Source organism: Pinus tabuliformis, chromosome 2_1 (genome assembly GCF_031772625.1).
Source record: "Pinus tabuliformis cultivar Carrire ecotype Pingquan chromosome 2_1, CPIR1, whole genome shotgun sequence".
Lineage (NCBI taxonomy): Eukaryota > Viridiplantae > Streptophyta > Pinopsida > Pinales > Pinaceae > Pinus > Pinus tabuliformis.
This window is the reverse complement of record NC_142299.1, coordinates 542,685,573-542,699,502: the sequence shown is the minus strand read 5'-3', so window position 1 is coordinate 542,699,502 and position 13,930 is coordinate 542,685,573. Positions and strand designations below refer to the sequence as shown.

The 13,930-nt window shown below is 38.2% G+C and overlaps 1 pseudogene; it reads right to left on the bottom strand.

The window, feature by feature from the left end:
* Positions 1-12,547: 12,547 nt before the first annotated feature.
* LOC149201432 (uncharacterized) lies at positions 12,548-13,512 on the bottom strand (annotated as a pseudogene).
* Positions 13,513-13,930: the final 418 nt, after the last annotated feature.

The following is a 13,930-nucleotide window of genomic DNA, read 5'->3' as shown; positions in this document are numbered from 1 at the left end:
TGCTTAGAGGTAGACAACATAAGCACTTGGGATCCGGAAGCATTTTGATTAGCAACCAGATTTTGACTAGGATTAGGAAACGGATCAGTCAGCACTGCTGGGGTTTTTGAATTCTTGAAGAGTTTCTTAACTTCAGCTATATGTGGACAATCTTTCGTCCAATGATCCTCATCGCATATATGACACCCTGTCGGGGGTTTCCTTTTTCTTCCTGTCTTTTTCTTCTTGCCCCCTGGTTGCTTCAGTTGTTTGCCTTTGTCGGTCGACATGGCATTTACTTCTGAGGTAAGAAGTTCTTCATTTGCAATTTGATTAGAAATTTTGCGTTTTCCAGTCACGCCATTACTGGCGTGAGAGTTAGTATTCGATCTAGGAGGGGGAGGAATTGAAAATTCAGGTCTAGGGGTGTCAGGTATTTGTCGTAGAGCGTGCCCGACTGAGTATATACTAAGTCTAAATATTGAGCAGGAGCAATGACTTGCTCCTCTGTTACGACTCCTCCCTTGGCCACATCTTCCGTTATAGCCGGAAGTAACGACTTTATAAACCATTCAGCTAACAGCTGATCGGGAACGTAAGTTTTCACCATCCTACGACGACGTCGCCACTCATGTATATGATCAGATATGTGAGTGGCCGTTGTCTGTTTGAAGTTGGTGAGGAGTTCTGTCCCTGTTTCATACCTTATCGGTAATTGAAAATGGGTTAAGAAAGTCGTGGCTAAGGAGCTGAAATTGTCGAAAGAGGCTCTTGGCAATTCAATGTACCATTTAGCCGCTGGACCTGTCAATGTCCTCTGGAAGAGGCGAAGTCTTATCGAATCATCATTCAGGGTGTTTGATGAACACCACAAATGGAATGTCATCACATGATTCGACGGGTCTTCACCCGGATTTCCATTAAATTTAGGAATATCTGACGGAAGTTTATGTGGAATCGCTGGCCACCAAGGGGCATAAGCAATTGGATCATTCGTCAGCCGGTTTAGATCTGGTAGTTCTAGAGTTGCTACAAAGGGCAACTGTTGATTCAGGTTAGGTGAAGCATATCCAGGATAAGATGGTATCGCCTGAGCAATGGGTCTTTGCAGACCAGCATAATGCTGACAACTTTGACAAGGTTGATGGGCATAACCATTATAGTATGGTTGCCCATTACTTACAAAGACTTGTTGCTCAGGTCCTTGATATGATTGCTGGAATGGCGGTTGTTGAGATCGAAGCAGCTCTGGTTGTTGGACCATTTGCTGTTGACCAATACTGGATGATTGACCAGGATGAGGAGTCACAGTACTTGTTTGAGCTTGAGTCGCTCCAGATAAGGAGGCACTACCCTGAGCTTGCGATTGAGTTGCTAAGCCAAGAGGTTGTTGTATTACAACAGGTAACGCTTGTACTTGCGACACATTCGCCATAGCAGGTGTGGTGGTAATATTTGACACAGGGTGGACTGGTTGCATAGAATATACAACTCCTGGTTGTTGAGGCAGTATTGGTACCCAACTGCTGGATGTAATTCCAGTTTGACCTGAACTTTGTTGTGAACTCACGGATGGGCATACTCCCGGAGGAGGTAATGAAAAAGCATACTGCCCCCCATATGGTATCAATCTGGAACTCAAGGGGATCGATTGCCCAGGTTGACCTCCAAATGGATCAATTTGGCGAGTTTCAACATAAGAAATTCCAGATGATAATCCAGATGAAGAAATAGGAACTAACCATGTCGTTGTCCCTGATTGGACTCCGGCTTGTTGTTGACAATTTGCCGGGACAAATGGTATACCAGCGAACATCGTTGGAGTAGCAGCAGGAGGCTCTGTCGCTGCTGTGTCGGATGACACAGTCCTGGATGTCGACGGTTGTTCAGACATATTTAGTCTATCCAAAAGATTTCCTAGCGATTCTACAAGAACTTTGTGATGAAGGTAGACTAACTTCGAAGATCAACGTAGGAATAAAGGGTGATTGTTCCGTTTAAAATAAATTGTTAACGACGCTTTTAGACACAACTTGCTTTTTCAGTTTTTAAGAGTTGAGAAAAAGCTAAAGATGACTCTAGTCGCCTTCGATGTATTAACGAGCCCGAAGTGACAAATGCTCGGTTGGACTTTTTCAGTTATAGAGTTTGAAAAAGGCCAAAAGAAACTGCTCTGGAGATCTAGGCAGAGGGTGTGCCAAACCTTTCGCGAAACCACAGAATACGTTTTACGGTACGGGTGGTCGATCTTCGTGAATGCTGTGTTCACTGCATCGCGATCAGTAGGGCGGCCGACACGACTTCCTAAGGATAAAGGATAAATTCCTATAGGGGTCTCCCAATATACGCGACGGTACGCGGGAGCACAAGTCCGTATTAGTGCTATCGTCCCTCAGGAGGAATCACCCACCTTCGTAGAGATCGACAGTCACTACGTTTAACGACGCCGGAACACGTCTCTACCTAGACCTCTACTGTGAGCGTTATGTTACAAAGCATTTTTAGATTCATTCAATATATTTTAAGTTGATCTTGTTTAGCAGTTTGTCTTTCAGGATCACCACGAGATGTATTGGTACAAATTCCTAAATGCAGCTAAAATGATAAGCAAGATTTCACAATCTTTTTAGCTTTGAAAATCCTAACTACTGAGGGGAGAGAAAAACAATATCTTTCCACACAGAGCACCAAGCACAAACTAATGCACTTTCTCCTAGATCAGACACCCAAACTTATCAAAATGCAAAATGCAAGATGCATGTATTTCTTTTCTTTTCCTTTAATGTTGATGTAGACAAAAGGAAAACTGTTGTATGATTTTTGAATTCAATTTGAAGCGTAAACAAACCAGTTTTTCTAAAATGAAAAGACGCTTTACAGGTACTTGTTTCAACACTAAAAATATATGAATTCAAACCATAAAGTGAAAAACAAACAAACTCAAACAGCCATGAACAGTAATGAAACTAGCTCATAAGATCACAAAGACACTTTTACAGTTCAGGATCTAAGAGGTCACAGCTATACTGGTTCGCTTTTCACAATGGGAAACTGTAACTGAAATAAGAAATACTGAAAGAACATTCACAGTTTCATCACACAACTGAGGCGGAATAATGTCAAGGAGAAGTGGTTTACAGCAAGTACAATGACCAGCAAGCAATCAGCAAAAATCAGTGAAAACAAGGCCAAGACACAAAGGGAAAGCTGAGCAAGACAATGGCTAACTGGACCAGCGCAGGTTCTAGTCTGCCAGTTTCACTCTCAGCGCAGTTCCCGAAGGGAGCACCTGCGCTGTAATGCAGACTGCCTGTGGACAGCCTGCACTGACACACGAGAGTTGCGTCTGCAAAGAATTCCGGGTCATAAAAAGCTCAAAAATGCACTGTTTTTGCTGAAATAAAAAGCTATAGGTCAAGTACAGGCTAAGGGATAATCAAGAGGATGAAGATCTATCACAAAGAGTAAAGAGTCTTTTGTAGATTAGCTCTTTAAATCTTGAATTTGCTCAGCAAAGGAGCAAGAGTAACAGACCCTCTACTTCGCTTTTGATATAGTCAAAAGCTTTTCGATTTGGTACTCTTTTCTTCAAGAAATGAATAGCAAAATACTACAAACACCAACAAGATACTAGGCTCCCCAGTGGAGTCGCCAGTTTGTTGTGGGGAAAAGTATCCGATGCGGATGACCCTATCCCTACTCTAAAGGTGACAGTCTTTAGCAACAACTGAAAGTAAAGCTTTGATGTTTTCCTTTATGAAAGTACAGAGAGAAAGAATAAATGATTAACCAACCTGGTGTCCTTCGCTTAGTCGATCTTGATCCTCTCTCTTTGTCTCTTGTTCCCAGCTCCTTACTCTCTTTGCCGGTCCAGCTACACACAGATCCTGCACAAAACAAGAGAGGAAACTACAAGATACATGTACTCATAACTGATGCATGGATTAGAGTGAATCAAATATACATGTAAATACAATACATCAATGCAATACAAGTATATAGGAGAACATGCAAAACTTTATTGATAGAAGTAACAGGGTTCTGAGAAGGTTACAACCAATGATGGCTCCAATCCAGCAGCACCTCCCCAGCAGCAAGAACTCTCTTCTTCACCTCTAATAAAACAATCACCCAATAGCTCTAACTGTAATCCAACAGCACCTCCTTGCTTTACACAAAATTCCAGCCTCCCTAGACCTCATAGAAGAGCTCTATATATAGGAGAGAAGAAGAGAGGATGAGTCAGCTTGAGACTGACATAAAGCTGCCTTGTGTCCTCTCCCTCTTCAGTTAATCTTCAGTTCTTGAGTCCACTTGGAGATCCTTGCTTACACATGGAGATCAAGTACCTCTTACTCATCACAGGGCGAATTCCTTGAACCAAGTGTCAGTTTGGAAACTTCCTGGGCAGTTGACACCTTGCAGAATGACTGTGCCACTTGGCCAATCTCGCCCAGCGCAGGTAGCCTTCATTGGTTTTGACTTTCAGCGCAGGTACAAGGAGGAGCAGTTGACATTCAGCGCAGTTGCTCAATGGAGCAGCTGACATGATCCAAAAATAGCCTGTTTTGAGTGTTTTCAGGTGGAGAACTGATTGGAAGTGCTGTTGTTTGATGACCTTGTTCTTTTAGGGGTAAGAACAACATGTTTAGGGACTGAGGATCCCTGTAATTATTGACATTTCATGCTCCATGTTGCGAGGCACAAAAATGTCTATAACAAAAATGTAGCCATGTGTGGAGCACCAACATCTCCCCAAGAGGAGAAGGGACTAGGATTTCCCCTAAGGGGAAATCCTTGATTGGTAGACTCCATTTTCTCAACTTAATACCAACGAGGGAACAGTGACGTTATTCCGATTAAAATAAATTTTATGACACTTTGACACAACTTGCTTTTTCAATTTTTAAGAGTTGAGAAAAAGCTAAAGATGACTCTAGTTGCCTTCGATTTTTAATTAGCCTGAAGTGGCAAGTGCTTAGATGGACCTCTTCTTTTACGGAGTCTGAAAAGGAATGAAAGTGACTACTCTGGGAATATAGACAGAGGGATTACCAAACCAATCGCAAAACTATAGAATACTTTTTACGGTACAACAACCAATATTCCTGAATGTTGTGTTCAGTGCATTACGATCGATAGGGCGGCAGACACGGCTTCCTAAGGATAAAAGATGTAGCCTATTGTGGTCTCCCAATATATACTCGATGGTATGTGAGAGCACAAGTCTGTACTAGCACTTGTCGTCTCAAAGAGGACGAATCACCCAACTTACGATGAAAGCGATAGTTACCAGGATTTATGACACCGGAATACATCTCTAGCCTAGACTTCTAAATGTTGTGCGTTAGGTTCCAAAGCATTTTTATGTTCATTGAGGTTTATTTCGCAGTTGATCTTTCTTGAGAAGTTTGCCTTTAAGGTTCACCACGTAATGTAGATATACAATTCCTAAATATGCAATCTAAGATGATAAATAGTCGTTTACTTTCTTTTTGCAAATGAAAATCCTAGATACTAAGGAAAGAGAGTTGAAATTCTTTCAACATAGAGCAGAGAGCACACACTAGATGCACTTTTCTTAAATCAATTTCAGCATGCAGTCTAAATGCAAATGCACATGCATGTATTTTTTTCCAGTTTCCTAAATGTGAGAATGAAAAAAGAAAACTAAGTACATATCTGAACTACCTTCTTTCAAAGTGACAGTACTAACAATTTTCTCTTCAAAAAATGAAAGGAAGGCTACGATGACACTTTGCGATTTCGAATTCAAAAAAAGAAAGGAAGACTAAGACGACACTTTGCGATTTCAAATTCAAAAAATGAAAAGAAGACTAAGATGACACTTTGCGATTTCAAATTTAAAATTGCTTTTGACACTTGAAATACTATTAATTCAAATCAAATACAATGGCAAAGTGTAATCAACTATCTAAAAGAGGAATGCTTTACGACACTCTTTTTCTTGACTGAAAACAACACTTGCGACACTTTCAAATTAAAAGACGACAGAATTAAGCTACTATTTGCAAAGGAGAACTGTAAATGATGAAAAATACATAAAAAACATTCACAATTCCTTATCAATGGAGGTTGAATAATGCAAAGGAAGATGGTTTCGACAGTGATATACTGATCATAGACAACAAAACTACTGAATAAAGCTGAAGACAATGAAGAAAAAACCAAAATCTGGAGGCAGAAACAGTCTTATTCAATCATCACACCTATAACACAGGGAAACAGGGATGCATCTCACCTGCAACACACGGGAGGTGCGATGCATCCAGATTTCCAATGAGAGATAGTGCGATGGTCCAGGGACGAGATTGAGCTTGGTTTTCACTCACAGTTTGCAGCTAAGTTCAGGGATTTAGGCTGAGCTAATGATATTCAGTAAACACAAAGTATAGGGGCTGATCTAATGAGGTCATTTGAGCTACCACCAAGGCAATTAGGATGTTTGCAAGCTAGATGTTCACTTCAGAAACCAACCCGAAGATTGACTGAAGCAACGTTGATCTACTTTGCAGTTGCATAGCAAAAGTAGTTCGAAGGCTAGCTAGCTTAACTTCAGGCTCCGTCTGTGGTTTATAAAGAAAAAATAGTAACAAAACAAACAAACTATTCGCTCCCTACTGGAGTTGCCATTTTTTTATCGGGAAAACTAGTGTCCACTCAGAGCTGCTAGTCCCACTAAGACGAATAGCTATCTTAGAAACAAACAAACTAAAGTTACTTGTGTTTTCCTTTATGAGAGATAGATGAGAGAAAAGCAGAGAGTACCAACCTCAATGTTTCGCGAGTCTCCTTGCTCATTTCCTCTCTCCCTTGATAGAGCTTTCGCCACTCCTTTCTCAATTGTCCCACTTCAAAGAACACCTACAGAGTCAAAGCAGCAAAATACCATCAAAGCATAGAGATCTATAACCATAAACAATGTAGGATCAGATGTACATTAACCATATAAATGCATATACAAATACAAGATTCAGAGATATACAAGCATATGGAGGAAAACTCAAATAGCTTTATTGATAGAAGTAGTAGAAGAAAGGATTACAACCAAGCTGTCTGATTTAGCATCATCCTCCCAGCATGAAAGCCCTCTTCACCTCATAAAAATCAAGATCACCCAACAATACAATGTCTTCAAAGAGAAACCAACAACGCTTCCTTACAAATTACAAAATTATAGTCTTTGGATCTATAGGATGAGGGATCCATATATAGATGTTTGCAGGAGAGTGAGTCAGCTTCTGGGATTTTGATTAGTTTCATTTCACTGATAGTTCTTGGTTCCCCTTGGAGATTTTGTGATCTCTTACTCATCCCTGGGCGAATTCAGAGAGGCAAGTGTCATATGAGCAGTTTCTAGAAGATTCTTTGAGTTTCCACCTAGCAAACTGCTTCTGCCATTTGTCTGCTCTCGCTCATCACACCCTACAGAAGGGATTTTTAGTATGCATCGCACCCCCCATGTGTAACAGGTGAGATGCATCGCACCCTCAGCATGGAGCAGTCTGTATGGTCCAGTTTTGACCAGTTTTGAGCAGTTTTTCAGGGAGAACTTCTAGGAAATGATGTAATCAGTTGACCTTGTTCCTTTAGGGTATGAAACAACATTTTTAGGGGTTTAGAAGCCCTTGGTTTATGGACATATGTGATTTGGGTTGCAGTGCCCAAATATGTCTATAGCACTCTCGACCCTCCAACTCTGTCACTGTCTCCCTCTCTCTCTCCTCTCTCCCCTCTATATCTATGTCTCCCTCTCTCTCTCTCTCACCCTTATTTCCCTATTTCTATCCTCTCCTTTTCTCTCCCTTCCCTCATCTCCTCTCCCCCTCATTCCATCTTCATTTACCCCTTCTCACTCCCTATCTCTTTCCTCCTCTATCTCTCAATTTATTTGTTCTTCCCCCCCTCTCTCCATCTCTCTCTCACCTCTGTCTCTCTCTTCCCAAATCTATTTTCCCTCCATCTCACTCTCTTAAATTTGATCTCATTGCATTGCATTTAAGGAAGTATCTAAATTAAAAAAAATAATTGGTTGTAAAACATTAAACCTATATTTTGGATCAATCATGTCAAAGAAAATAGAATAATAAAAAACTTAAAATAATCATGCACTATCTTTCCTATGTCATTGCTAGTCACTTTTCTTTCTCTTTGCTTGGATGTTTGGTTAAGATGCATCTATCCTGGTTCTTTATAATATTATTTATACTAGAAATTGCACCGAATGTTGCAAAAAAAATGTCGTAAGGCAGTAGTATAGGAAAGAGTAGTAGATAAAAATATAATCAACAAGCATTCTCTATTGAGGCTCGAAAAGTGGCTAAAGAGGTATCTTCTCATTTATCTTATATTTTATGTGTAGTTATGTGGTGGTGCTTAAAATGCAAGGACTAAACTGTACATAACTTTGGTTTAGAAATATTTTCTGACAATGTTCTTAGAATTCAAAGTGCTTGTGTGGAGAGCAAAAACAGGGAACAAACAAGGATTATGGCAAGGAGAAAGATTGAGTTGCTTTAGTTGGAGAGCGCCAGATTCAGAGCAACAAATAATAGTGACACTAATATTTCTTCATCTTCATCAACATTTGTTTCAACTTCTCACTCCCTAATTTATTCTCCAAAATCTCCTCGTCTTCCTTCAAACAATGATGAATCTTAGTTCACTTTGTTAATTGAGTACAACAAATCTGATATGCAGAGTTCCTCCAATAGTGACTCCCATCCCTTGAATATCAGAAGGAACAAATTTTCACAAACATCCATTTCATATTTGCCTCATAATTCATTATTAAACAACACTAATGACATACCAAGTTCATCTTATGGCCCTTCATTCATCATAGTCAAGCAGTTGGATGATACTCAAAAATTTGCCATTGTTATACAAGGAGTCTTCATTGAAAAATGCACAAATAAATCCAGTATCACATAATGACATGTGCCCAATAGACCTTGACAATGTTGTAGGTCATAAGAATATTTCATTTGCAAGTAGCCCATCAAAGAATATTTCATTTGCAAGGACCTCAACCTCTTTGTCATCCTCTACAAGGTTCAAGAGTTGTGATGTGTACAATGCAATGCATGGAGAAAAGGCATCTCTTCTTTGCTTCACAAAACGGCTTCTTGTAGAGATATAGATGTAGAGGATTGGTTTCTTTGCTACTGACATGGTTCGTTACACAAACTCTAGCGGCCATGACATTACTAACATGGTTTTAAGCTCTGCAACATTTGGCGTTGTTATTGTTACTAGAAAGTCTTTTGCAAATGCATATAGTATAAGATGGTGTTATGGATCGGTGGGGAAGCTTCTTAACTTAGACAAAAATATTTGAATTTGTCTTGGATACTAGGAAATTTTGTCATTCCAATGATACTTCATCTCTACATATATGATGTTGAAGTATTAGAGACTCGTTTTGTTCCCTATAGATCTAACAACTCCTTCATAGAGGCTTCTAAGAGTTAGCACATCGTGGTTGTGTATTAGATTAAATGAATTTTGAAAGCACCATAGTGATTTCTACTATATCTCACAGACATGGATCACCTTTTCCTAAGCTAAGGCATCCACATTTTCATCATATGCAGCAAGGATCACTACATCCCAATATCTGCAAAGATCAGGAGATCATTTGTAATCTTTTTGTTGCAGTCAATAAAAAGAGCATTTTTTGTCTTGTTACTATATATGTGTATGTATGTATGTCCATTGGCCCATGGTCTAGTAGCCACTTGTAGTAGTTGTCACCATGTTGACACAGGTTCGAACCCAGGAGGTATGCTCGAACGTAGGAGGTATGCTCCACTCCTGAATGCTTGTTGTCAACTCATCATTGTGGCAACCTTCAGTCTTCATGTAATATCAACAAGATATGAATACAACATTTTTAGATGGATTTTTAATGAAGTCTATATGGAACAACCAAATGGTTATACACAAAAAGATAAGGATCAAAAGGTATGCAAATTTCAAAGGACATTGTATGGAATGTAATGATTCCGAAGAGCATGGTATGAGCATATTGATGGGTTTCTCCAAAAGCAGGGACACATAAACTACAATGTTGATTTGAATGTCTACATCAAACATATTGGTGATAATATTAACTTTAGATGTCGATGATACTATGATTAAGAGATAGGGAGAAAAAAATAATTCCATATTATTCAAAAGAGGTACATTAGGAACATTATCATAAATTTGGGATGAAAAATTGCAAATCATTTATTGGAAGTAGATAAATAACGTTTTTTGGAAATATGTCCGCAAACATAAGAAAAAGAAAAATTATATGAGTACAACTACATATCAAAATGTTGTTGGGAGCCTAAAGTATGCCATGGTTTCTAACAAACTTGGTATTGCACATGTTGTAAGCATTGTGAGCCCATTTCCCATCTATCCTGGACCACATTATTGGGTAGCAGTCAAAAGGATTTTCAAATATCTTTAAAGAACATCTAAGCACCAACTTACATTAAGTGGGATTTTCAATTCAAAAGAATCTCCAAAGTTGGTTATTGTGAGTTAGAGTGAACATGGGACATCTATAACAAGAGATCAACTTCAGGGTACTGTTTTATCCTTAATGGAGGCACAATTTTATGGGGAAGTGAAAAAACAATCGACATTTTTTCTTTCCATTACAAAAGCATAATACATAGCAACATGTCAAACTGCAAATGAATTCGAATGGTGAAGAAGATTATTGCAGGACATTGGGTTCAATCAAGCCCAACCAATAGTATTGCAGAGTGCTAACAACAAATGTATAACCATGATAGACCATTCAAGGTATCATGGGAATGTTAAGTATATAGGGATACAATACCACTTGATTTGTGAATAAATTGATAAGGAAAAAGTATAGATGGTGTACTGTACAACATAAATGATGTAAGATGCATTGAAAAAAGCATTACCAAGAATCAAGTAGGAGTTTTGCAAAACACGTTTAATGTACTAGCTCTTTGTTGAAAAATATTTGATTAAGTAGGTGCCATACTTGCAGAAACTATAAATGAATATTTGGGGGAATTTAATCATAAATTTAGGGTTTTCTGTAATAGTAGATAGCACATTAGATGAACGCAGTGCACATGTACAATGTTATTGTATTTTGTCTGTAAGTTATTGAGTAAATGCAGGGTCGTTTACGCTATAGAGTTTTAGGAAGGATATGTTTCACTCATTTTTATATAATGTAAGCTTTAGGGATGTCATATAATTCTTAAAGGTTATGTATATATTTGAGAACTCAAATATTACATATATTTGTCCATCAATATATACAAATACATATGGTGCAAAACTCATCCATCTGAAAAACCAATAATAATCCCTGAGCATAATGAACACCTCAATGCACTGGTAACTTATGGGACAGAAACCCATCCAACAATGAAAAATACATGAAAATATAGCTTATGTCTCTGATCAAATCCATTTGTTCACTTTTTGAAGAGTTCATCTTCAATTTATGTGTCATTATGTCCATAAAATATGAGGCTGCCAAGCAACACATTTCTTCCTTTAAGAATAATCTGGAAAAATGCATTGATATGTTGTGTGAGAGGATGTAAACCTTGGGAAATTAAATATGCACTTTGTTGTAATTCTTGAACTGCTTGTCTTATATGTTGTGCTTGCTCTGATCCCTCTATGAGCTAAAACTGTCTTTCGTTTCCTCCTAGTATTTCTAGGGATAACTTATGAATCGTTAAGTGAAGATTTTTAACTACTGCATTCAAACTCTCCAGCTCTTTCAGAACTGTAACAAAACCCATGGAAAAACAACCCTTGATTTCTTCATTCACATCTTGTTGCAATGTCATAAATGATACTGAGAAAAAAAATGATCAGGAATTCTTAAGTCCACCAATGAATCAGAAGAACCCGCAAAGACAGATACAAGAATACTACAAATGAATATAGTTGTTGCCTTCACCCCATATATAGCCCTCAATAGAACTTTGCTCTTGGCCGAGGATTTCACCTTCCTTAGGTGAATACTTTTACACATACCCTCTAACATGGCAACACAATTCTCAATTTTCCTGTTGGTTTGGGACGCACCATTTTTCTCCCCGAATTTTGTTTCTCATCCATCTTCGAACTAGACCTTCATGGATACATGTAGAAAGGATGTCAATGAAGGTGACGTGATTTGGCTTCAATTTCATATGAGGCTTTCAAAAATTCCTCCACACAGTTCAACCTAAAGCTAAATGAATTTTTTCAGTGAAATAAAAAAGAAAGATAAAAGATGAAGAATAACAATGAGAAAAATGATATATTTCTTATGAAATTTTCATGAGTATAATCAACTCCATATTTCAAAACATTTTTGAATCATACTAATTATGATCTGATTATTGGGCAAGACAAAAGAGGGTTTTCTCTGGTGGCTCCACAACCATTTTTCCTTGTGAAGATCGCCCCAAACTAGAAAAGTGCTTCAATTTTTCAATTTTATCAATGAGGCTCTCATGTTAATGAACAATGTTGTTTCCCAGTTGGGAACCCCTGGACCTAAGTTCTACCTAAGGTCCAGCTGGGTTGAGAGCTCCCCCATCAAGGATTGTGTATTCCCAAAGTCATATTAAAAAATGCAGGTCTGCTACACATGGTAGTCTTGATAGAGGACTTTTCCCGGTTTATCTCATCGTCCACTCTCTGTTGAAAGTATGATGATGAGCTAAAAAAGGAAGACATAAAACACAGATTTTCCACAACAATTGATTTCTCATTGAAACTATACACCAATCCCCAAAGCAACAACATAACCAATAATTATCTTGTATTCTTCATTGCATACATGACCCCTCTAAAGCCATTGAACCCATTCCACTTGGAAAAATTGGCGTTAATGGCCTTATCATTCAATTGCAAAAATAACTTCCCATCTACTTGAATCTCAATTTCTATGAATACCTTATTTTCTTCTTCCAGGCTGAGGTCCTCCATCCAACACCTTAATATGCTCCTCATCACTTGCTTACATTATTGACTTGTTGGGCTACTATTGGCATTCAATGGAAACGTTCTCTACCACATTCTGGCATTGCTCTAGGCTTGTAATCCCACATTTCAGTACATGGCACACATCTCAGATCTTTGAGAGCTCATCCATGTATTCATCAAGTCATCTATCCCTAACTGGAAGTTGTAGTTTCTACATTAGTTGGATGATTTCCCTACGCAGGGACCTTAACGGGGTAACAATTTGTTGAAGCCAACCCATTGACATGAAATTAGGACACTCAATCTATCCAATCATACTTCAACTCTACATATATCATGTTGAAGTATTAGAGACTCGTTTTGTTCCCTATAGATCTAACAACTCCTTCACTAAGGCTTCTAAGAGTTAACACATTGTGGCAATGTATTAGATTAAATGAATTTTGAAAGCTCCAAAGTGATTTCTACCATATCTGACAGATAGAGATCACCTTTTCCTAAGCTAAGGCATCCAAAATTTTATCATATTCTTACACGCATATCACACTAACCTCTACGCCCCATTCTTTTCAGGATTACATCGAAATCTATGCCCAAAATGTGCTTAGTATGATTTATGGGATTTTGGAAAGTCATCCAATGAAGCAGTTAAGTGCATTTCATTTCAAATCAAAATCATGACAACTAATATGGATCAGAAGTAACATGTGTCAAACATAAAGTCCACTCCATGATTTACTTGCTTTTTTCTATAGCATCACTTACAAAATCTCTACTTATGCATACTTTATAAATGACAACAATAAGATGGTAAAAGTAAGACTGTGAGATATCCTTGTCCCTTTAGTAACATAACATTTTTTTTTTTCCTGGTATATTCCCATACATATAATTGGCTCCACTTTCAAGAACTGTTTTTATATCCATCTTGAATTATTAAAAAATATATAATGACATA